This window comes from Oncorhynchus tshawytscha, linkage group LG30 (assembly GCF_018296145.1).
Source record: "Oncorhynchus tshawytscha isolate Ot180627B linkage group LG30, Otsh_v2.0, whole genome shotgun sequence".
Taxonomy (NCBI): domain Eukaryota; kingdom Metazoa; phylum Chordata; class Actinopteri; order Salmoniformes; family Salmonidae; genus Oncorhynchus; species Oncorhynchus tshawytscha.
The window spans coordinates 50,761,454-50,784,452 of NC_056458.1; positions in this window are offsets into that span (position 1 = coordinate 50,761,454).

Here is a 22,999-nt window from a genome sequence, read left to right on the forward strand (position 1 = left end):
GGCTGTTATAGCAGCAATGTTCCAACATCTAGTGGAAAGCCTTCCCAGAAGAGTGGAGGCTGTTATAGCAGCAATGTTCCATCATCTAGTGGAAAGCCTTCCCAGAAGAGTGGAGGCTGTTATAGCAGCAATGTTCCAACATCTAGTGGAAAGCCTTCAAAGAAGAGTGGAGGCTGTTATAGCAGCAATGCTCCTACATCTAGTGGAAAGCCTTCCCAGAAGAGTGGAGGCTGTTATAGCAGCAATGTTCCAACATCTAGTGGAAAGCCTTCCCAGAAGAGTGGAGGCTGTTATAGCAGCAAAGGGGGGAACCAACTCCATATTAATGCCAATGACTTTGGAATGAGATGTTTGACAAGCAGGTGTCCACATACTTTTGGTAATGTGGTGTTATTCCCTCAGATTACAAAGACCTACAAAGATTTTGAAACCACACCATGTTGATAAACTCCCATATCTACTGGGTGAAATACCACAGTGTTCCATCACAGCAGCACGATTTGTGACCTGTTGCCACAAGAAAAGGGCAACCAGTGAAGAACAAACACCATTGTAAATACAACTCATATTTATGCTTATTTATTTTTGTACTTTAACTATTTGTACATTGTTACAACACTGTATATATACATAATATGACATTTTGAAATCTCTTATTTTGGAACTTCTGTGAGTGTAATGTTTACCGTTCATTTTTGTTTATTTCACTTTTTGTTTATCTACTTCACTTGCTTAAGCAATGTTAACATATGTTTCCCATGCCAACAAAGCCCCTTGAATTAGAAATGGAGAGAAAGAGCTGTTTGGCTGGTTGAATTGCACTGTGAGATGCAATTATTGCTGTTCCCTCACCCCAGCCTGCCAGTCAACACACTGACTCTCTCTCTCCAAGTCCTCAGGGACTCCGTATGAATAATGCAGAGGTCTGAGTGAAACGAGCAGCCTCTCTTTCCATCCCTCCATCCATTCACATTCTGAAGCTATGTTGCCATGGAGCTTCTGAAGCAACAGCTCCCAGGCAGCCAATCACAGCCTTTCCTGCCTGTAACACCTGGCCAATCACAACCAGGCCCAATGCTACAGTTACCACAGACGCTGAGCAGCCATTGGCTGAGAGAGCTGCCTTCTGATTGGTTTTCCTACTGGTGTTATTGAGGGATAGTGTCTGAGGGAGTGCCACCTGTGAGCTAACAGACCGGTTTGCTTCCCAAATGGCTCCCGAGTCACCATACGGCCTTGGTCAAAAGCAGGACTACATAGGGAATAGGGCTGTAGTATAAAGTAGTGTGTTATGTAGGGAATAGGGCTGTAGTATAAAGTAGTGTGTTATGTAGGGAATAGGGCTGTAGTATAAAGTAGTGTACTATATAGGGCTGTAGTATAAAGTAGTGCCCTATATAGGGAATAGGGCTGTAGTATAAAGTAGTGTTTTATATAGGGAATAGGGCTGTAGTGCCCTATATAGGGCTGTAGTATAAAGTAGTGCCCTATATAGGGCTGTAGTATAAAGTAGTGCCCTATATAGGGCTGTAGTATAAAGTAGTGCCCTATATAGGGAAAGGGCTGTAGTATAAAGTAGTGCCCTACATAGGGAATAGGGCTGTAGTATAAAGTAATGCCCTATATAGGGAATAGGGCTGTAGTATAAAGCAGCGCCCTATATAGGGCTGTAGTATAAAGTAGTGCCCTATATAGGGCTGTAGTATACAGTTGTGCCCTATATAGGGAATAGGGCTGTAGTATAAAGTAGTGCCCTATATAGGGAATAGGGCTGTAGTATAATGTAATTCCCTATATAGGGCATAGGGCTGAAGTATAAAGTAGTGCCCTATATAGGAAATAGGGCTGAAGTATAAAGTAGTGCCCTATATAGGGAATAGGGCTGTAGTATAAAGTAGTGCCCTATATAGGGAATAGGGCTGTAGTATAAAGTAGTGCCCTATATAGGGCATAGGGCTGTAGTATAAAGTAGTGCCCTATATAGGAAATAGGGCTGAAGTATAAAGTAGTGCCCTATATAGGGAATAGGGCTGTAGTATAAAGTAGTGCCCTATATAGGGCTGTAGTATAAAGTAGTGCCCTATATAGGGAATAGGGCTGTAGTATAAAGTAGTGCCCTATATAGGGCTGTAGTATAAAGTAGTGCCCTATATAGGGCTGTAGTATAAAGTAGTGCCCTATATAGGGAATAGGGCTGTAGTATAAAGTAGTGCCCTATATAGGGCTGTAGCATAAAGTAGTGCCCTATATAGGGAATAGGGCTGCAGTATAAAGTAGTGCCCTATATAGGGCTGTAGTATACAGTCGTGCCCTATATAGGGAATAGGGCTGTAGTATAAATTAGTGCCCTATATAGGGAATAGGGCTGTAGTTTAATGTAATTCCCTATATAGGGCATAGGGCTGAAGTATAACGTAGTGCCCTATATAGGGAATAGGGCTGTAGTATAAAGTAGTGCCCTATATAGGGAATAGGGCTGTAGTATAATGTAATTCCCTATATAGGGCATAGGGCTGTAGTATAAAGTAGTGCCCTATATAGGGAATAGGGCTGTAGTATAAAGTAGTGCCCTATATAGGGAATAGGGCTGTAGTATAATGTAATTCCCTATATAGGGCATAGGGCTGTAGTATAAAGTAGTGCCCTATATAGGGAATAGGGCTGTAGTATAAAGTAGTGCCCTATATAGGGCTGTAGTATAAAGTAGTGCCCTATATAGGGAATAGGGCTGTAGTATAAAGTAGTGCCGTATATAGGGAATAGGGCTGTAGTATAATGTAATTCCCTATATAGGGCATAGGGCTGAAGTATAATGTAATTCCCTATATAGGGAATTGGGTGCCCTCTGGTTTTAACATTATCCACAACACTTATTATATACTGGGTTCTTGACATATCTCACTATCTACTGCTGTACATATCATTCTAGTATATCTACTGCTGTACATATCATTCTGCTATATCTACTGCTGAACATATCATTCTGCTATATCTACTGCTGTACATATCATTCTGCATCTACTGCTGAACATATCATTCTGCTATATCTACTCTGTACATATCATTCTGCTATATCTACTCTGTACATATCATTCTGCTATATCTACTCTGTACATATCATTCTGCTATATCTACTGCTGTACATATCATTCTGCTATATCTACTGCTGAACATATCATTCTGCTATATCTACTCTGTACATGTCATTCTGCTATATCTACTCTGTACATATCATTCTAGTATATCTACTCTGTACATATCATTCCTAGTATACAGTGCCTTGCGAAAGTATTCGGCCCCCTTGAACTTTGCGACCTTTTGCCACATTTCAGGCTTCAAACATAAAGATATAAAACTGTATTTTTTTGTGAAGAATCAACAACAAGTGGGACACAATCATGAAGTGGAACGACATTTATTGGATATTTCAAACTTTTTTAACAAATCAAAAACTGAAAAATTGGGCGTGCAAAATTATTCAGCCCCCTTAAGTTAATACTTTGTAGCGCCACCTTTTGCTGCGATTACAGCTGTAAGTCACTTGGGGTATGTCTCATCAGTTTTGCACATCGAGAGACTGAAATTTTTTCCCATTCCTCCTCGCAAAACAGCTCGAGCTCAGTGAGGTTGGATGGAGAGCATTTGTGAACAGCAGTTTTCAGTTCTTTCCACAGATTCTCGATTGGATTCAGGTCTGGACTTTGACTTGGCCATTCTAACACCTGGATATGTTTATTTTTGAACCATTCCATTGTAGATTTTGCTTTATGTTTTGGATCATTGTCTTGTTGGAAGACAAATCTCCGTCCCAGTCTCAGGTCTTTTGCAGACTCCATCAGGTTTTCTTCCAGAATGGTCCTGTATTTGGCTCCATCCATCTTCCCATCAATTTTAACCATCTTCCCTGTCCCTGCTGAAGAAAAGCAGGCCCAAACCATGATGCTGCCACCACCATGTTTGACAGTGGGGATGGTGGGTTCAGGGTGATGGCCTGTGTTACTTTTACGCCAAACATAACGTTTTGCATTGTTGCCAAAAAGTTCAATTTTGGTTTCGTCTGACCAGAGCACCTTCTTCCACATGTTTGGTGTGTCTCCCAGGTGGCTTGTGGCAAACTTTAAACGACACTTTTTATGGATATCTTTAAGAAATGGCTTTCTTCTTGCCACTCTTCCATAAAGGCCAGATTTGTGCAATATACGACTGATTGTTGTCCTATGGACAGAGTCCCACCTCAGCTGTAGATCTCTGCAGTTCATCCAGAGTGATCATGGGCCTCTTGGCTGCATCTCTGATCAGTCTTCTCCTTGTATGAGCTGAACGTTTAGAGGTACGGCCAGGTCTTGGTAGATTTGCAGTGGTCTGATACTCCTTCCATTTCAATATTATCGCTTGCACAGTGCTCCTTGGGATGTTTAAAGCTTGGGAAATCTTTTTGTATCCAAATCCGGCTTTAAACTTCTTCACAACAGTATCTCGGACCTGCCTGGTGTGTTCCTTGTTCTTCATGATGCTCTCTGCGCTTTTAACGGACCTCTGAGACTATCACAGTGCAGGTGCATTTATACGGAGACTTGATTACACACAGGTGGATTGTATTTATCATCATTAGTCATTTAGGTCAACATTGGATCATTCAGAGATCCTCACTGAACTTCTGGAGAGAGTTTGCTGCACTGAAAGTAAAGGGGCTGAATAATTTTGCATGCCCAATTTTTCAGTTTTTGATTTGTTAAAAAAGTTTGAAATATCCAATAAATGTCGTTCCACTTCATGATTGTGCCCCACTTGTTGTTGATTCTTCACAAAAAAATACAGTTTTATATCTTTATGTTTGAAGCCTGAAATGTGGCAAAAGGTCGCAAAATTCAAGGGGGCCGAATACTTTCGCAAGGCACTGTATCTACTCTGTACATATCATTCTAGTATATCTACTCTGTACATATCATTCTAGTATATCTACTGCTGTACATATCATTCTAGTATATCTACTGCTGTACATATCATTCTAGTATATCTACTGCTGTACATATCATTCTAGTATCTCTACTGCTGTACATATCATTCTGGTATATCTACTCTGTACATATCATTCTAGTATATCTACTCTGTACATATCATTCTAGTATATCTACTCTGTACATATCATTCTAGTATATCTACTGCTGTACATATCATTCTAGTATATCTACCCTGTACATATCATCCCTAGTATGTCTACTCTGTGCATATCATCCCTAGTATATCTACTCTGTACATATCATTCTAGTATATCTACTGCTGTACATATCATTCTGGTATATCTACTGCTCTACATATCATTCTAGTATATCTACTCTGTACATATCATTCTAGTATATCTACTCTGTACATATCATTCTAGTATATCTACTGCTGTACATACCATTCTAGTATATCTACTGCTGTACATATCATTCTAGTATGTCTACTCTGTACATATCATTCCTAGTATTTCTACTCTGTACATATCATTCTAGTATATCTACTGCTGTACATATCATTATAGTATATATACTCTGTACATATCATTCTAGTGTATCTACTGCTGTACATATCATTCTAGTATATCTACTCTGTACATATCATTCTAGTATATCTACTGCTGTACATATCATTCTAGTATATCTACTGCTGTACATATCATTCCTAGTATATCTACTCTGTACATATCATTCTGGTATATCTACTCTGTACATATCATTCTGGTATATCTACTCTGTACATATCATTCTAGTATATCTACTCTGTACATATCATTCTAGTATATCTACTGCTGTACATATCATTAGTATATATACTCTGTACATATCATTCTAGTGTATCTACTGCTGTACATATCATTCTAGTATATCTACTCTGTACATATCATCCCTAGTATGTATACTCTGTACATATCATTCCTAGTATATCTACTCTGTATCTATCATTCTAGTATATTTCTCTACATATCATTCTAGTATATCTACTGCTCTACATATCATTCTAGTATATCTACTCTGTACATATCATTCTAGTATATCTACTGCTGTACATATCATTCTAGTATATCTACTGCTGTACATATAATTCCTAGTATATCTACTGCTGTACATATCATTCTAGTATATCTACTGCTGTACATATCATTCTAGTATATCTACTGCTCTACATATCATTCTAGTATATCTACTCTGTACATATCATTCCTAATATTTCTACTCTGTACATATCATTCTAGTATATCTACTCTGTACATATCATTCTAGTATATCTACTGCTCTACATATCATTCTAGTATATCTACTCTGTACATATCATTCTAGTATATCTACTCTGTACATATCATTCTAGTATATCTACTCTGTACATATCATTCTAGTATATCTACTGCTGTACATATCATTCTAGTATATCTACTGCTGTACATATCATTCCTAGTATATCTACTCTGTACATATCATTCTGGTATATCTACTCTGTACATATCATTCTAGTATATCTACTCTGTACATATCATTCTAGTATATCTACTGCTGTACATATCATTATAGTATATATACTCTGTACATATCATTCTAGTGTATCTACTGCTGTACATATCATTCTAGTATATCTACTCTGTACATATCATTCTAGTATATCTACTGCTGTACATATCATTATAGTATATATACTCTGTACATATCATTCTAGTGTATCTACTGCTGTACATATCATTCTAGTATATCTACTCTGTACATATCATCCCTAGTATGTATACTCTGTACATATCATTCCTAGTATATCTACTCTGTATCTATCATTCTAGTATACCTACTCTTTACATATCATTCTAGTATGTCTACTCTGTACATATCATTCCTAGTATTTCTACTCTGTACATATCATTCTAGTATATCTACTCTGTACATATCATTCTAGTATATCTACTGCTGTACATATCATTCTAGTATATTTCTCTACATATCATTCTAGTATATCTACTGCTCTACATATCATTCTAGTATATCTACTCTGTACATATCATTCTAGTATATCTACTCTGTACATATCATTCTAGTATATCTACTCTGTACATATCATTCTAGTATATCTACTGCTGTACATACCATTCTAGTATATCTACTGCTGTACATATCATTCCTAGTATATCTACTGCTGTACATATCATTCTAGTATATCTACTCTGTACATATCATTCTAGTATATCTACTGCTGTACATATCATTATAGTATATATACTCTGTACATATCATTCTAGTGTATCTACTGCTGTACATATCATTCTAGTATATCTACTCTGTACATATCATCCCTAGTATGTATACTCTGTACATATCATTCCTAGTATATCTACTCTGTATCTATCATTCTAGTATACCTACTCTTTACATATCATTCTAGTATGTCTACTCTGTACATATCATTCCTAGTATTTCTACTCTGTACATATCATTCTAGTATATCTACTCTGTACATATCATTCTAGTATATCTACTGCTGTACATATCATTCTAGTATATTTCTCTACATATCATTCTAGTATATCTACTGCTCTACATATCATTCTAGTATATCTACTCTGTACATATCATTCTAGTATATCTACTCTGTACATATCATTCTAGTATATCTACTCTGTACATATCATTCTAGTATATCTACTGCTGTACATATCATTCTAGTATATCTACTGCTGTACATATCATTCCTAGTATATCTACTGCTGTACATATCATTCTAGTATATCTACTGCTGTACATATCATTCTAGTATATCTACTGCTCTACATATCATTCTAGTATATCTACTCTGTACATATCATTCTAGTATATCTACTCTGTACATATCATTCTAGTATATCTACTGCTCTACATATCATTCTAGTATATCTACTGCTGTACATATCATTCCTAGTATATCTACTCTGTACATATCATTCTGGTATATCTACTCTGTACATATCATTCTAGTATATCTACTCTGTACATATCATTCTAGTATATCTACTCTGTACATATCATTCTAGTATATCTACTGCTGTACATATCATTCTAGTGTATATACTCTGTACATATCATTCTAGTATATCTACTGCTGTACATATCATTCTAGTATATCTACTCTGTACATATCATTCTAGTATATCTACTGCTGTACATATCATTCTAGTATATCTACTGCTCTACATATCATTCTAGTATATCTACTCTGTACATATCATCCCTAGTATATCTACTCTGTACATATCATTCTAGTATATCTACTTCTGTACATATCATTCCTAGTATATCTACTCTGTACATATCATCCCTAGTATGTATACTCTGTACATATCATTCTAGTATATCTACTCTGTATATATCATTCTAGTATATCTACTCTGTACATATCATCCCTAGTATATCTACTCTGTACATATCATTCTAGTATATCTACTTCTGTACATATCATTCCTAGTATATCTACTCTGTACATATCATCCCTAGTATGTATACTCTGTACATATCATTCTAGTATATCTACTCTGTATATATCATTCTAGTATACCTACTCTTTACATATCATTCTAGTATTTCTACTCTGTACATATCATTCCTAGTATTCTACTGCTGTACATATCATGCCTCGTATAGCTACTCTGTACATATCATTCCTAGTATATCTACTCTGTACATATCATTCCTCGTATTTCTACTCTGTACATATCATTCTAGTATATATACTCTGTACATATCATTCTAGTATATCTACTCTGTACATATCATTCCTATTATATCTACTCTGTACATATCATTCTATTATATCTACTCTGTACATATCATTCTAGTATATCTACTCTGTACATATCATTCCTAGTATATCTACTCTGTACATATCATTCTATTATATCTACTCTGTACATATCATTCCTAGTATATCTACTCTGTACATATCATTCTATTATATCTACTCTGTACATATCATTTCTAGTGTAAATTAATCTGGTGTAGATACTCATAGATTGCATCTGTTTTGCTGTTTAGGTTGTTTATCGGTTTAATAATTTGTGTACTTTGTTTGACATTTTACTTAATTGTGACAGCTAGTAACAAACATTTTGCTGCACTGTGTGTACGCTAAAGTTTGATCATATTTTGATTTATTGACTAGTTCATGAGGAGTGTCTGCCCCTATCCTCTCTCTGCATTTGCAAGAGTGTCAGGAGGTTGAGGTTGTACAGGAGGTTGATCGTCTGTTTTTCTCAGACACAAAGGCAGTTCCAGACCCTATGCCACCACCCTGCGTGTGTGTGTGTGTGTGTGTGTGTGTGTGTGAAAGGGGGGAGATGGGCAGAGAGAGAGAGAAAGACGGATGGAGAGGCAGACAGAGAGAGAGCAAGAGGCAGGTGGAAACAGGGAGTGAAAGAGAGCGAGAGAAAGACAGAGCCAGGGAGAAGGAGACAGCCAGGGAGGGGTAGAGGGAGAAGGAGACAGGGGGTAGAGGGAGAAGGAGACAGCCAGGGAGGAGTAGAGGGAGAAGGAGACAGCCAGGGAGGGGTAGAGGGAGAAGGAGACAGGAGGTAGAGGGACGAGGAGACAGCCAGGGAGGGGTAGAGGGAGAAGGAGACAGCCAGGGAGGGGTTGAGGGAGAAGGAGACGGCCAGGGAGAGGTAGAGGGAGGAGGAGACAGCCAGGGAGGGGTAGAGGGAGAAGGAGACAGGGGTAGAGGGAGAAGGATACAGCCAGGGAGGGGTAGAGGGAGAAGGAGACAGCCAGGGAGGGGTAGAGGGAGAAGGAGACAGGGGTAGAGGGAGAAGGATACAGCCAGGGAGGGGTAGCGGGAGAAGGAGACAGCCGGGTAGAGGGAGAAGGAGACAGCCAGGGAGGGGTTGAGGGAGAAAGAGAGGCAGAGAGCAAGAGCGAGAGAAAGAGAGACCCACAAAGGGAGCGAGGGAGAGAGTGACAGAAATAGACCAAGAGAGAGATGGAGGGAGAGGCAGACAGACATAGAGAAGGAGAGATGGACAGATGACTGAAAACAGGATTAGCGTGGTTGGGTTTTAATGCTGAACATGTTGACAGATGAGAAGCCGGGTCCGGTCTGGTACACAGTACGTTTGAAGTACACAGTACGTGGTTAGTGACCAGTGTTTACCACTAATGATGACCGAACAAAATTCTCTGTCCTTAGGAGGAGGCTTGAAGTGCTGGGCACCTTGTTATGACATCATTATCTGAATTGGACCAACGGAGGAGCGGCTTCTATGGAGGAACCTTGAATGTCCTTTGAGCTAGCTAGCTAACAAGCTATAGCTAGCTAACAAGCTTGTGTGTGCAGAGCGATACCAGGTTTAAAAACACGTCTTACCTTTTTGCAGTTAGTAAATCTAACTTGAATCGTGATATCTAGGCCTGTAAGTATCCTTAACTAGCTTTGAACAAGTTCATCCATTCTTCTCTTGCTAATTAAATCTCTCTCTTCTGAATAACACATGTAACGTCAGCACAGTAGCCTATCGTAACGTCAGCACAGTAGCCTATCGTAACGTCAGCACAGTAGCCTATCGTAACGTCAGGTCAGTAGCCTATGGTAACGTCAGGTCAGTAGCCTATGGTAACGTCAGGTCAGTAGCCTATGGTAACGTCAGGTCAGTAGCCTATGGTAACGTCAGGTCAGTAGCCTATGATAATGTCAGTACAGTAGCCTATCGTAACGTCAGTACAGTAGCCTATGGTAACGTCAGTACAGTAGCCTATCTAAACGTCAGGACAGTACAGTAGCCTATCGTAACATCAGTACAGTAGCCTATCGTAACGTCAGGTCAGTACAGTAGCCTATCGTAACGTCAGCTCAGTAGCCTATGGTAACGTCAGTACAGTAGCCTATGGTAACGTCAGGTCAGTAGCCTATCGTAACGTCAGGTCAGTAGCCTATGGTAACGTCAGTACAGTAGCCTATCGTAACGTCAGTACAGTAACCTATGGTAACGTCAGGTCAGTAGCCTATCGTAACGTCAGGTCAGTACAGTAGCCTATGGTAATGTCAGGTCAGTACAGTAGCCTATGGTAACGTCAGTACAGTAGCCTATCGTAAAGTCAGGTCAGTAGCCTATGGTAACGTCAGTACAGTAGCCTATGGTAACGTCAGTACAGTAGCCTATCGTAACGTCAGTACAGTAGCGTATCGTAACGTCAGGTCAGTAGCCTATCGTAACGTCAGGTCAGTAGCCTATGGTAACGTCAGTACAGTAGCCTATGGTAACGTCAGTACAGTAGCCTATGGTAACGTCAGTACAGTAGCCTATCGTAACGTCAGTACAGTAGCCTATCGTAACGTCAGGTCAGTAGCCTATGGTAACGTCAGTACAGTAGCCTATGGTAACGTCAGTACAGTAGCCTCCTCAGAAGGAGGGGGAGGGGCAGGCAGACACTGGAGTACGTTTCTGAGTGACAGCATAGTCACTTTTTTGTGAGACTGGAAAAAATGCCTGGATTGTGAAGTATCGTTATTAACCATTTCCCATGCTTTTAAAATAGAGGTTCTGTTCCGGGAACATTATGGATCACTTTCCTGTCTGTTCCTTGAAAAATTCTGTTATTTTCCAGTTTTTGGTTCTGTTCCATGAACCAGTTCCAACCCCTGATTTACAATGGTGTTTGTTCTTCACCCCTTTTCACGTGGCAACAGGTCACACATCTTGCTGCTGCACACTGGTATTTCATGCAGTAGATATGGGAGTTTATCAAAATTGGATTTGTTTTCTAATTCTTTGTGGATCTGTGTAATCTGAGGGAAATATGTCTCTCTAATATGGTCATACATTGGGAAGGAGGTTAGGAAGTGCCGCTCAGTTTCCACCTCATTTTGTGGGCAGTGAGCACATAGCCTGTCTTCTCTTGAGAACCATGTCTGCTTACGGCGGCCTTTCTCAATAGCAAGGCTATGCTCACTGAGTCTGTACATAGTCGGCAGGGTAGCCTAGTGGTTAGAGCGTTGGACTAGTAACTGGAAGGTTGCGAGTTCAAACCCCTGAGCTGACAAGGTACAAATCTGTCGTTCTGCCCTGAACAGGCAGTTAACCCACTGTTCTTAGGCCGTCATTGAAAATAAGAATGTGTTCATAACTGACTTGCCTGGTTAAATAAAGGTCAAATTAAAAACATTTTTTTAAATAGTCAAAGTTTTCCTTAGGTTTGGGTCAGTCACAGTGGTCAGGTATTCTGCCACTGTGTACTCTCGGTTTAGGACCAAATAGCATTCTAGTTTGCTCTGTTTTTTGTTAATTCTTTCCAATGTGTCAAGTAATAATCTTTTTGTTTTCTCATGATTTGGTTGGGTCTAATTGTGCTGCTGTCCTGGGGCTCTGTAGGGTGTGTTTGTATTTGTGGACAGAGCCCCAGGACCAGCTTGCTTAGGGGACTCATCTCCAGGTTCATCTCTCTGTAGGTGATGGCTTTGTTATGGAAGGTTTGGGAATCGCTTCCTTTTAGGTTGTAGAATTTAATGGCTCTTTTCTGGATTTTGATAATTAGCGGGTATCGGCCTAATTCTGCTCTGCATGCATTATTTGGTGTTCTACGTTGTACACGGAGGATATTTTTGCAGAATTCTGCGTGCGGAGTCTCAATTTGGTGTTTGTCCCATTTAGTGAATTCTTGGTTGGTGAGCGGACCCCAGACCTCATAACCATAAAGGGCAATGGGCTCTATGACTGATTCAAGCATTTTTAGCCAGATCCTAATTGGTATGTTGAATTCAATGTACTTTTTGATGGCATGGAAGTTAACCCAGAGTGTTTTCAGGTTCGTAGACTGTAGTTAACCCAGAGTGTTTTCAGGCTCCTAGACTGTAGTTAACCCAGAGTGTTTTCAGGCTTGTAGACTGTAGTTAACCCAGAGTGTTTTCAGGCTCGTAGACTGTAGTTAACCCAGAGTGTTTTCAGGCTCCTAGACTGTAGTTAACCCAGAGTGTTTTCAGGCTCCTAGACTGTAGTTAACCCAGAGTGTTTTCAGGCTTGTAGACTGTAGTTAACCCAGAGTGTTTTCAGGCTCGTAGACTGTAGTTAACCCAGAGTGTTTTCAGGCTCCTAGACTGTAGTTAACCCAGAGTGTTTTCAGGCTCCTAGACTGTAGTTAACCCAGAGTGTTTTCAGGCTCCTAGACTGTAGTTAACCCAGAGTGTTTTCAGGCTCCTAGACTGTAGTTAACCCAGAGTGGTCCTGGTGTGTAGTGTGTTGTCACCCTTTTTGTCCAGTCTGTGTCTAAGCTATAGGGGTCTGTGTCATCGTCTGTTTCTGGTGCTACGGGGGTGATTTGGCTCTCACTGTCCCCTTTGGTAAACAAAGGGCTTAGACCCTAATACACACTCACCCCCCCGCGGCTCTCAGCGGCTCAGCCACACCGATTTAACCAGGGAGTCCTGTTTTTTGCTGCGTGCATGTCTCACAGAACCCCCCTTTCTTTGTCTGGTCGTGACAGAGAACAGTTTATGGACCGCAGCGCCGTACTTGAGTGGATTAACATGGGGGGGGTTTGGTCAGTACCAAGGGGTCGTTCAGCTGTGGTGTTGGTTTCATGACCACCACAGATGTCTTGTGGGAAATGGATACAGCATGTGTAAGGAGAAGCCACAGAAGGCCGTGTCTGTTTCCTCATCACCCTACTGGGAGGTGTTCCACATTCTTCTTTACCAAGTCTGCCTGTCCAGGGATGAGACACGGGGAGTTTCTAGGATTTCATACAAATTAAACTTAACATTTGATTTGATCAATGTTTTGTTTTTTAGTGACATAAACATTGGATTATTTGGTTTCTATTTATAAAACTGGATTATATTGGCAAATGTATAGTATGAATAGCATTTCAGGAATGTTCATTAAAAGGTTGAGCACACACACACACACACACACACACACACACACACACACAGTGTCTACTGACAAGCCCCCAGACAAGGAGCACGTGACGTAGAAGGAGCAGACAGAGACATCATGGATTTAGTAGAAACATTTAAAATATTTCATAAGGCATCATAAAAAAATCTCTCAACACACAAAATAAAAAATACACATTACAAAAGCTTACGAAAGAACGAGACTCAAATCAATATGAATATTGACAACAACACAAAAGATTTACAAAGACATTTCTTGTTTTTAAAAAAATTCAAAGTTGTTTCACATTTACATATTAAAATGGTTTAGCATGCAGATTTGGCCAAGAAGACCCATCTCAACAGAGAGAAGCCTGGGGTATGGAAGACCCATCTCAACAGAGAGAAGCCTGGGGTATGGAAGACCCATCTCAACAGAGAGAAGCCTGGGGTATGGAAGACCCATCTCAACAGAGAGAAGCCTGGGGTATGGAAGACCCATCTCAACAGAGAGAAGCCTGGGGTATGGAAGACCCATCTCAACAGAGAGAAGCCTGGGGTATGGAAGACCCATCTCAACAGAGAGAAGCCTGGGGTATGGAAGACCCATCTCAACAGAGAGAAGCCTGGGGTATGGAAGACCCATCTCAACAGAGAGCCTGGGGTAAGCCTCTCAACAGGGGTGGGGTATGGAAGACCCATCTCAACAGAGAGAAGCCTGGGGTATGGAAGACCCATCTCAACAGAGAGAAGCCTGGGGTATGGAAGACCCATCTCAACAGAGAGAAGCCTGGGGTATGGAAGACCCATCTCAACAGAGAGAAGCCTGGGGTATGGAAGACCCATCTCAACAGAGAGAAGCCTGGGGGAAGACCCATCTCAACAGAGAGAAGCCTGGGGTATGGAAGACCCATCTCAACAGAGAGAAGCCTGGGGTATGGAAGACCCATCTCAACAGAGAGAAGCCTGGGGTATGGAAGACCCATCTCAACAGAGAGAAGCCTGGGGTATGGAAGACCCATCTCAACAGAGAGAAGCCTGGGGTATGGAAGACCCATCTCAACAGAGAGAAGCCTGGGGTATGGAAGACCCATCTCAACAGAGAGAAGCCTGGGGTATGGAAGACCCATCTCAACAGAGAGAAGCCTGGGGTATGGAAGACCCATCTCAACAGAGAGAAGCCTGGGGTATGGAAGACCCATCTCAACAGAGAGAAGCCTGGGGTATGGAAGACCCATCTCAACAGAGAGAAGCCTGGGGTATGGAAGACCCATCTCAACAGAGAGAAGCCTGGGGTATGGAAGACCCATCTCAACAGAGAGAAGCCTGGGGTATGGAAGACCCATCTCAACAGAGAGAAGCCTGGGGTATGGAAGACCCATCTCAACAGAGAGAAGCCTGGGGTATGGAAGACCCATCTCAACAGAGAGAAGCCTGGGGTATGGAAGACCCATCTCAACAGAGAGAAGCCTGGGGTATGGAAGACCCATCTCAACAGAGAGAAGCTCCCATCTCAACAGAGAGAAGCCTGGGGTATGGAAGACCCATCTCAACAGAGAGAAGCCTGGGGTATGAGAAGCCTGGGGTATGGAAGACCCATCTCAACAGAGAGAAGCCTGGGGTATGGAAGACCCATCTCAACAGAGAGAAGCCTGGGGTATGGAAGACCCATCTCAACAGAGAGAAGCCTGGGGTATGGAAGACCCATCTCAACAGAGAGAAGCCTGGGGTATGGAAGACCCATCTCAACAGAGAGAAGCCTGGGGTATGGAAGACCCATCTCAACAGAGAGAAGCCTGGGGTATGGAAGACCCATCTCAACAGAGAGAAGCCTGGGGTATGGAAGACCCATCTCAACAGAGAGAAGCCTGGGGTATGGAAGACCCATCTCAACAGAGAGAAGCCTGGGGTATGGAAGACCCATCTCAACAGAGAGAAGCCTGGGGTATGGAAGACCCATCTCAACAGAGAGAAGCCTGGGGTATGGAAGACCCATCTCAACAGAGAGAAGCCTCTCAACAGGAGAAGCCTGGGGTATGGAAGACCCATCTCAACAGAGAGAAGCCTGGGGTATGGAAGACCCATCTCAACAGAGAGAAGCCTGGGGTATGGAAGACCCATCTCAACAGAGAGAAGCCCCATCTCAACAGAGAGAAGCCTGGGGTATGGAAGACCCATCTCAACAGAGAGAAGCCTGGGGTATGGAAGACCCATCTCAACAGAGAGAAGCCTGGGGTATGGAAGACCCATCTCAACAGAGAGAAGCCTGGGGTATGGAAGACCCATCTCAACAGAGAGAAGCCTGGGGTATGGAAGACCCATCTCAACAGAGAGAAGCCTGGGGTATGGAAGACCCATCTCAACAGAGAGAAGCCTGGGGTATGGAAGACCCATCTCAACAGAGAGAAGCCTGGGGTATGGAAGACCCATCTCAACAGAGAGAAGCCTGGGGTATGGAAGACCCATCTCAACAGAGAGAAGCCTGGGGTATGGAAGACCCATCTCAACAGAGAGAAGCCTGGGGTATGGAAGACCCATCTCAACAGAGAGAAGCCTGGGGTATGGAAGACCCATCTCAACAGAGAGAAGCCTGGGGTATGGAAGACCCATCTCAACAGAGAGAAGCCTGGGGTATGGAAGACCCATCTCAACAGAGAGAAGCCTGGGGTATGGAAGACCCATCTCAACAGAGAGAAGCCTGGGGTATGGAAGACCCATCTCAACAGAGAGAAGCCTGGGGTATGGAAGACCCATCTCAACAGAGAGAAGCCTGGGGTATGGAAGACCCATCTCAACAGAGAGAAGCCTGGGGTATGGAAGACCCATCTCAACAGAGAGAAGCCTGGGGTATGGAAGACCCATCTCAACAGAGAGAAGCCTGGGGTATGGAAGACCCATCTCAACAGAGAGAAGCCTGGGGTATGGAAGACCCATCTCAACAGAGAGAAGCCTGGGGTATGGAAGACCCATCTCAACAGAGAGAAGCCTGGGGTATGGAAGACCCATCTCAACAGAGAGAAGCCTGGGGTATGGAAGACCCATCTCAACAGAGAGCCTGGGGTAAGCCTGGGGTATGGAAGACCCATCTCAACAGAGAGAAGCCTGGGGTATGGAAGACCCATCTCAACAGAGAGAAGCCTGGGGTATGGAAGACCCATCTCAACAGAGAGAAGCCTGGGGTATGGAAGACCCATCTCAACAGAGAGAAGCCTGGGGTATGGAAGACCCATCTCAACAGAGAGAAGCCTGGGGTATGGAAGACCCATCTCAACAGAGAGAAGCCTGGGGTATGGAAGACCCATCTCAACAGAGAGAAGCCTGGGGTATGGAAGACCCATCTCAACAGAGAGAAGCCTGGGGTATGGAAGACCCATCTCAACAGAGAGAAGCCTGGGGTATGGAAGACCCATCTCAACAGAGAGAAGCCTGGGGTATGGAAGACCCATCTCAACAGAGAGAAGCCTGGGGTATGGAAGACCCATCTCAACAGAGAGAAGCCTGGGGTATGGAAGACCCATCTCAACAGAGAGAAGCCTGGGGTATGGAAGACCCATCTCAACAGAGAGAAGCCTGGGGTATGGAAGACCCATCTCAACAGAGAGAAGCCTGGGGTAAAGACCCATCTCAACAGAGAGAAGCCTGGGGTATGGAAGACCCATCTCAACAGAGAGAAGCCTGGGGTATGGAAGACCCATCTCAACAGAGAGAAGCCTGGGGTATGAAGACCCATCTCAACAGAAGCCTGGGGTATGGAAGACCCATCTCAACAGAGAGAAGCCTGGGGTATGGAAGACCCATCTCAACAGAGAGAAGCCTGGGGTATGGAAGACCCATCTCAACAGAGAGAAGCCTGGGGTATGGAAGACCCATCTCAACAGAGAGAAGCCTGGGGTATGGAAGACCCATCTCAACAGAGAGAAGCCTGGGGTATGGAAGACCCATCTCAACAGAGAGAAGCCTGGGGTATGGAAGACCCATCTCAACAGAGAGAAGCCTGGGGTATGGAAGACCCATCTCAACAGAGAGAAGCCTGGGGCCTATGGAAGACCCATCTCAACAGAGAGAAGCCTGGGGTATGGAAGACCCATCTCAACAGAGAGAAGAAGCCTCTCAACAGGGAAGCCTGGGGTATGGAAGACCCATCTCAACAGAGAGAAGCCTGGGGTATGGAAGACCCATCTCAACAGAGAGAAGCCTGGGGTATGGAAGACCCATCTCAACAGAGAGAAGCCTGGGGTATGGAAGACCCATCTCAACAGAGAGAAGCCTGGGGTATGGAAGACCCATCTCAACAGAGAGAAGCCTGGGGTATGGAAGACCCATCTCAACAGAGAGAAGCCTGGGGTATGGAAGACCCATCTCAACAGAGAGAAGCCTGGGGTATGGGGTAAGACCCATCTCAACAGAGAGAAGCCTGGGGTATGGAAGACCCATCTCAACAGAGAAGAAGCCTGGGGTATGGAAGACCCATCTCAACAGAGAGAAGCCTGGGGTATGGAAGACCCATCTCAACAGAGAGAAGCCTGGGGTATGGAAGACCCATCTCAACAGAGAGAAGCCTGGGGTATGGAAGACCCATCTCAACAGAGAGAAGCCTGGGGTATGGAAGACCCATCTCAACAGAGAAGCCTGGGGTATGGAAGACCCATCTCAACAGAGGTGGGGTATGGAAGACCCATCTCAACAGAGAGAAGCCTGGGGTAAAGACCCATCTCAACAGAGAGAAGCCTGGGGTATGGAAGACCCATCTCAACAGAGAGAAGCCTGGGGTATGGAAGACCCATCTCAACAGAGAGAAGCCTGGGGTATGGAAGACCCATCTCAACAGAGAGAAGCCTGGGGTATGGAAGACCCATCTCAACAGAGAGAAGCCTGGGGTATGGAAGACCCATCTCAACAGAGAGAAGCCTGGGGTATGGAAGACCCATCTCAACAGAGAGAAGCCTGGGGTATGGAAGACCCATCTCAACAGAGAGAAGCCTGGGGTATGGAAGACCCATCTCAACAGAGAGAAGCCTGGGGTATGGAAGACCCATCTCAACAGAGAAGCAGAGAGAAGCCTGGGGTATGGAAGACCCATCTCAACAGAGAGAAGCCTGGGGTATGGAAGACCCATCTCAACAGAGAGAAGCCTGGGGCCTATGGAAGACCCATCTCAACAGAGAGAAGCCTGGGGTAGAAGACCTCTCAACAGGGTAGCCTGGAAGACCCATCTCAACAGAGAGAAGCCTGGGGTATGGAAGACCCATCTCAACAGAGAGAAGCCTGGGGTATGGAAGACCCATCTCAACAGAGAGAAGCCTGGGGTATGGAAGACCCATCTCAACAGAGAGAAGCCTGGGGTATGGAAGACCCATCTCAACAGAGAGAAGCCTGGGGTATGGAAGACCCATCTCAACAGAGAGAAGCCTGGGGTATGGAAGACCCATCTCAACAGAGAGAAGCCTGGGGTATGGAAGACCCATCTCAACAGAGAGAAGCCTGGGGTATGGAAGACCCATCTCAACAGAGAGAAGCCTGGGGTATGGAAGACCCATCTCAACAGAGAGAAGCCTGGGGTATGGAAGACCCATCTCAACAGAGAGAAGCCTGGGGTATGGAAGACCCATCTCAACAGAGAGAAGCCTGGGGTATGGAAGACCCATCTCAACAGAGAGAAGCCTGGGGTATGGAAGACCCATCTCAACAGAGAGAAGCCTGGGGTATGGAAGACCCATCTCAACAGAGAGAAGCCTGGGGTATGGAAGACCCATCTCAACAGAGAGAAGCCTGGGGAAGACCCATCTCAACAGAGAGAAGCCTGGGGTATGGAAGACCCATCTCAACAGAGAGAAGCCTGGGGTATGGAAGACCCATCTCAACAGAGAGAAGCCTGGGGTATGGAAGACCCATCTCAACAGAGAGAAGCCTGGGGTATGGAAGACCCATCTCAACAGAGAGAAGCCTGGGGTATGGAAGACCCATCTCAACAGAGAGAAGCCTGGGGTATGGAAGACCCATCTCAACAGAGAGAAGCCTGGGGTATGGAAGACCCATCTCAACAGAGAGAAGCCTGGGGTATGGAAGACCCATCTCAACAGAGAGAAGCCTGGGGTATGGAAGACCCATCTCAACAGAGAGAAGCCTGGGGTATGGAAGACCCATCTCAACAGAGAGAAGCCTGGGGTATGGAAGACCCATCTCAACAGAGAGAAGCCTGGGGTATGGAAGACCCATCTCAACAGAGAGAAGCCTGGGGTATGGAAGACCCATCTCAACAGAGAGAAGCCTGGGGTATGGAAGACCCATCTCAACAGAGAGAAGCCTGGGGTATGGAAGACCCATCTCAACAGAGAGAAGCCTGGGGTATGGAAGACCCATCTCAACAGAGAGAAGCCTGGGGTATGGAAGACCCATCTCAACAGAGAGAAGCCCCATCTCAACAGGGAAGCCTGGGGTATGGAAGACCCATCTCAACAGAGAGAAGCCTGGGGTATGGAAGACCCATCTCAACAGAGAGAAGCCTGGGGTATGGAAGACCCATCTCAACAGAGAGAAGCCTGGGGTATGGAAGACCCATCTCAACAGAGAGAAGCCTGGGGTATGGAAGACCCATCTCAACAGAGAGAAGCCTGGGGTATGGAAGACCCATCTCAACAGAGAGAAGCCTGGGGTATGGAAGACCCATCTCAACAGAGAGAAGCCTGGGGTATGGAAGACCCATCTCAACAGAGAGAAGCCTGGGGTATGGAAGACCCATCTCAACAGAGAAGCCTGGGGTATGGAAGACCCATCTCAACAGAGAGAAGCCTGGGGTATGGAAGACCCATCTCAACAGAGAGAAGCCTGGGGTATGGAAGACCCATCTCAACAGAGAGAAGCCTGGGGTATGGAAGACCCATCTCAACAGAGAGAAGCCTGGGGTATGGAAGACCCATCTCAACAGAGAGAAGCCTGGGGTATGGAAGACCCATCTCAACAGAGAGAAGCCTGGGGTATGGAAGACCCATCTCAACAGAGAGAAGCCTGGGGTATGGAAGACCCATCTCAACAGAGAGAAGCCTGGGGTATGGAAGACCCATCTCAACAGAGAGAAGCCTGGGGTATGGAAGACCCATCTCAACAGAGAGAAGCCTGGGGTATGGAAGACCCATCTCAACAGAGAGAAGCCTGGGGTATGGAAGACCCATCTCAACAGAGAGCCTGGGGTAAGCCTGGGAAGCCTATGGAAGACCCATCTCAACAGAGAGAAGCCTGGGGTATGGAAGACCCATCTCAACAGAGAGAAGCCTGGGGTATGGAAGACCCATCTCAACAGAGAGAAGCCTGGGGTATGGAAGACCCATCTCAACAGAGAGAAGCCTGGGGTATGGAAGACCCATCTCAACAGAGAGAAGCCTGGGGTATGGAAGACCCATCTCAACAGAGAGAAGCCTGGGGTATGGAAGACCCATCTCAACAGAGAGAAGCCTGGGGTATGGAAGACCCATCTCAACAGAGAGAAGCCTGGGGTATGGAAGACCCATCTCAACAGAGAGAAGCCTGGGGTATGGAAGACCCATCTCAACAGAGAGAAGCCTGGGGTATGGAAGACCCATCTCAACAGAGAGAAGCCTGGGGTATGGAAGACCCATCTCAACAGCGAGAAGCCTGGTGTATGAAAGACCCATCTCAACAGAGAGAAGCCTGGGGTATGGAAGACCCATCTCAACAGAGAGAAGCCTGGGGTATGAAAGACCCATCTCAACAGAGAGAAGCCTGGTGTATGAAAGACCCATCTCAACAGAGAGAAGCCTGGTGTATGAAAGACCCATCTCAACAGAGAAGCCTGGGGTAAGCCCATCTCAACAGGGAAGCCTATGGAAGACCCATCTCAACAGAGAGAAGCCTGGTATGAAAGACCCATCTCAACAGTAGAAGCCTGGGGTATGAAAGACCCATCTCAACAGAGAGAAGCCTGGTGTATGAAAGACCCATCTCAACAGAGAGAAGCCTGGTGTATGAAAGACCCATCTCAACAGCCTGAGAAGCCTGGGGTATGAAAGACCCATCTCAACAGAGAGAAGCCTGGTGTATGAAAGACCCATCTCAACAGAGAGAAGCCTGGGGTATGGAAGACCCATCTCAACAGAGAGAAGCCTGGGGTATGGAAGACCCATCTCAACAGAGAGAAGCCTGGGGTATGGAAGACCCATCTCAACAGAGAGAAGCCTGGGGTATGGAAGACCCATCTCAACAGAGAGAAGCCTGGGGTATGGAAGACCCATCTCAACAGAGAGAAGCCTGGGGTATGGAAGACCCATCTCAACAGAGAGAAGCCTGGGGTATGGAAGACCCATCTCAACAGAGAGAAGCCTGGGACCCATCTCAACAGTATGGTGTAAGACCCATCTCAACAGAGAGAAGCCTGGTGTATGAAAGACCCATCTCAACAGAGAGAAGCCTGGTGTATGAAAGACCCATCTCAACAACAGAGAGAAGCCTGGGGTATGGAAGACCCATCTCAACAGAGAGAAGCCTGGGGTATGGAAGACCCATCTCAACAGAGAGAAGCCTGGGTATGGAAGACCCATCTCAACAGAGAGAAGCCTGGGGTATGGAAGACCCATCTCAACAGAGAGAAGCCTGGTGTATGGAAGACCCATCTCAACAGAGAGAAGCCTGGTGTATGGAAGACCCATCTCAACAGAGAGAAGCCTGGGGTATGGAAAGACCCATCTCAACAGAGAGAAGCCTGGTGTATGAAAGACCCATCTCAACAGAGAGAAGCCTGGTGTGGAAGACCCATCTCAACAGAGAGAAGCCTGGTGTATGAAAGACCCATCTCAACAGAGAGAAGCCTGGTGTATGAAAGACCCATCTCAACAGAGAGAAGCCTGGTGTATGAAAGACCCATCTCAACAGCGAGAAGCCTGGGGTATGAAAGACCCATCTCAACAGCGAGAAGCCTGGTGTATGAAAGACCCATCTCAACAGCGAGAAGCCTGGTGTATGAAAGACCCATCTCAACAGCGAGAAGCCTGGGGTATGAAAGACCCATCTCAACAGCGAGAAGCCTGGTATGAAAGACCCATCTCAACAGAGAGAAGCCTTGTGTATGAAAGACCCATCTCAACAGCGAGAAGCCTGGTGTATGAAAGACCCATCTCAACAGCGAGAAGCCTGG